This window comes from Octopus bimaculoides, chromosome 23, assembly GCF_001194135.2.
Source record: "Octopus bimaculoides isolate UCB-OBI-ISO-001 chromosome 23, ASM119413v2, whole genome shotgun sequence".
Lineage (NCBI taxonomy): Eukaryota > Metazoa > Mollusca > Cephalopoda > Octopoda > Octopodidae > Octopus > Octopus bimaculoides.
Window position 1 is genome coordinate 35,203,417 of NC_069003.1, and position 3,524 is coordinate 35,206,940.

Consider the following 3,524-nt stretch of genomic DNA (forward strand, 5'->3'; position numbering starts at 1 on the left):
ATATATATATATATATATATATATATATATACATACCTACATATATACGTACATATATACGTACATATATACATGCATACATATGTATATATATAGATATACATATTTATATATACATACAAGCATACATACATAGATAAGTGTCCAGTTTCAGAATTGACTTCAATCAATCACGATTTTCGAAAAGCCTGGAGCTATTGTTACAGCTGATGCCCTCCAGCGCTTTCCATACGTACATGCGTACGTCACACAAACACATAGGCCTACATCTATACCGTCTACTCACGTACATACGCACGCCACAGAGACATTTATGCTCGGTTTAAGAATGACTTTAGTCAATCATCCTCAGAAGTTCTAATCCCCGAATGGCCTGAAGGTATAGAACAACCGATGCCCCGCAGCGATGAATTGATGAGAAACTGCTTCAGTTTCACACACATATACACATTCGCATACGTACATGTGCACATATATGCATATATTTGTATATATGTATATATGCGCAAATTTACTTTTATACCTGTAATAAAAATCTGTACTCCATGTGCACTTGTTGACACAGAAATATATAAGTTCAACAGGTATACTTCGTGCACTCTTACTATATATATATATATATATATATATATACAGATTCACAAAACACACATTGTCTGATGATGGCTTAACTGACCGAAACTTCGAAGACACTGTCGATAATATTCTTGTTTAAGAATAAATTTTGTACTCTACAAAAGTATAGAGTAACCCATCAGATTAATGTAAAATTGTGTTTATTACAACAGAAATATGGTGACAAGAGTGTTAATGATAGCGTAGAGAAACAAAAAAAAAAAATTCAAGGGCTGGATGGTGAGTGTAAAAATATTTTTCAGCTGTATATTTCCTCTACTTATCCCCGACGGATCAGTTTGCTACGCAGATGACATACAATAGTCGAGTGATGGTGATTTTAGCATCGATAAAGTCGGCGGTTTGTTTAGATACTTGTATTTCTTCTATGTTAGATTTCAACTGGTTTTAAGTGTCTTCAAAAAAAATTGAACAACATCCGTTTAGTTAGAATAACACTTGTTCGTTCATTGCCATTTTTCGGCAATGAAATATAACTGAGATGGCAGTTGTTCAGTTATGAAACGGTTTAAATTTCGATAAACATCGTTTTAATAATGCTTAGTAGTCTTCATTAAAACTGACGGATTTTCATGGAGGTTTTCAATTCACGAAAATAAACGGCCATTTACAGTTTAAAGCCAAAGTAGTGAGAATACTTAGACCATGTTACACAACTAACAATTTTAGCGATATTATTGGTGTGTGTGTGTGTTTGTGTGTGTGTGTGTGTGTGTGTGTGTGTGTGTGTGTGTGTGTGTGTGTGTGTGTGTGTGTGTGTGTGTGTGTGTGTGTGTGTGTGTGTGTGTTTGTGTGTGTGTGTGTGTGCGTAGTACTACTGTTACTGTGAGTAGTACGCTTGGTGAAGTGGTTCTGTTAGTTTCAGTGGTATTGTTTGTGTCGGCGACATTGGTTTGTTTTATCAGCGTCCGCCATTATTGCAAGAAGGTTTCCCCCATGTTGATAAGAATATTTTAAAATCTTATTTGAACAAAGTTCAGTTTTTGACTAAAAGTTTTTCCTCATAAGAAAATACAAACCGGCTACGTATCTTGTCTGAGTTAGCTTATCATAATAACATGGCCATATCTTCAAACACACATTTTAAACGATTTGTAACTCACGGCACCAGTCTGTCTGTCTGTCTGTCTGTCTGTCTGTCTGTCTGTCTGTCTGTCTGTCTGTCTATCTATACGTATGTATGTATGTATGTATATATGTATGTATGTTTGTATGTATGTGTGAGTGTATATATGTATGTGCGTACGTATGTATGTATGCATGTATGTATGTATGTATGCTTGTATGTATGTGTGAGTGTATATATGTATGTGCGCACGTATGTATGTATGTATGCATGTATCCATGTTTGTATGTGTCCGTATGTGTGTATATGTAGATACATTATATATGTATGTGTGTGCGTGCATGCGTGCGTGTGTGTGTGTACTGGATGAACCATGAATGAGTTCTTGAAGAAAATTGCCGCTCAAATATCTGTGAAAAGACTTTCTCGACTTTATCGACGTCTGTATCGCGGATTCAATACAGGTGCTCATGGCTGTGGTCTTGTTTCTTCAGAACTAACACTGTTCTCGAGGAATCGGCCTCGATATATCTGAGAAAGTTACTTTCGGTAGACTTGCAACCTGTCCAGAGATAGCTTTGTTTCACATTCACTAAAAAACAACAAAATCACATTCCACAGTTTTATTGATTTTATTCATACATTCTCTTGTTCAAATTTACAGAAAACAAAAGACAAAGACAGGGGAGGGAACGACAAGCAGGTGTGTTAGTTCGACGCGCGGGAAGAATGGAAAAGTCTTTGACGTTTCGGGCCTACGCTCTTCATTAGAAAAGGATGAAAGGCAAAAAATGGAGAAAAAAAAAACAAAAACGGGGAGAGAAAACAGATGCGTCGGGAGTAACGTTTACCATGATGAAATGTAATAATAATAATAATAATAATAATGATATAAGTAATATATATATATATATATATATATATGCATATGTATATGCATATATACATACGTATATGAACATACCTACATCTATACGTATATATATATATAAGCATACATGGGCACAGGATGTCATGAAACGTGTACAACAAAAATATACGAAGCACGAGTACATGGAACACGAACTATTCTTTCGAACAACGAAAGACACAAATGGAAAACAAGACAAACAACATAAAGAACGACTCTTCATCAGTTGTTGGCTGTTTTCTAGTCTTGTATTTCGAGCATTTAACAACAATACACGCTTTCGATAAAACAGTTGCTCCCACAAAGCAAATTAAATAAAATTTGGGATTTTTGCGGAGGGTCGAAATTGGTAATACAAACAGGACAGTGAAAACAAACAGGAAGGGCTGCTAAGCCTACACGAGGTTGTGGTGGCGAACGCCTAAATCAAGCGTCGAAATATATATGTAGAAGAACCTGAAAATTGTAGCAACTAGCTTTGGAACTGAAAGCTATATACAATTGAAGTGGATGCCACGACATTGAACCAAAGAACTCTCTCTTTATCTCAAATAAGGCCCCAGTAGATTTCGAGTATCACAACTTTTCAACGCTCTGCCAAACAACAGCAAAGAGCTGTGAGATGTGCATATGGATATGTTTCAAAGGGTATTTTGACGAATTTTTATCTGACATTCCAGATGAACGTATACCACTGCGAGAAGCGCAAAGAAGAGCAGCTCCCTCCAACTCGCTAATTTACAAGAAAGAATTCCGGTAAGAAAACCTGGAAGTGTGACATAAAAGCCAATTACACTAAAGGCAATGCTCCAGTAGGAACCAGTAACACCCTCCACACACGTATATGTATTTATATATATATATATATATATATGTATATATATGTATATATATGTATATATATATATATAT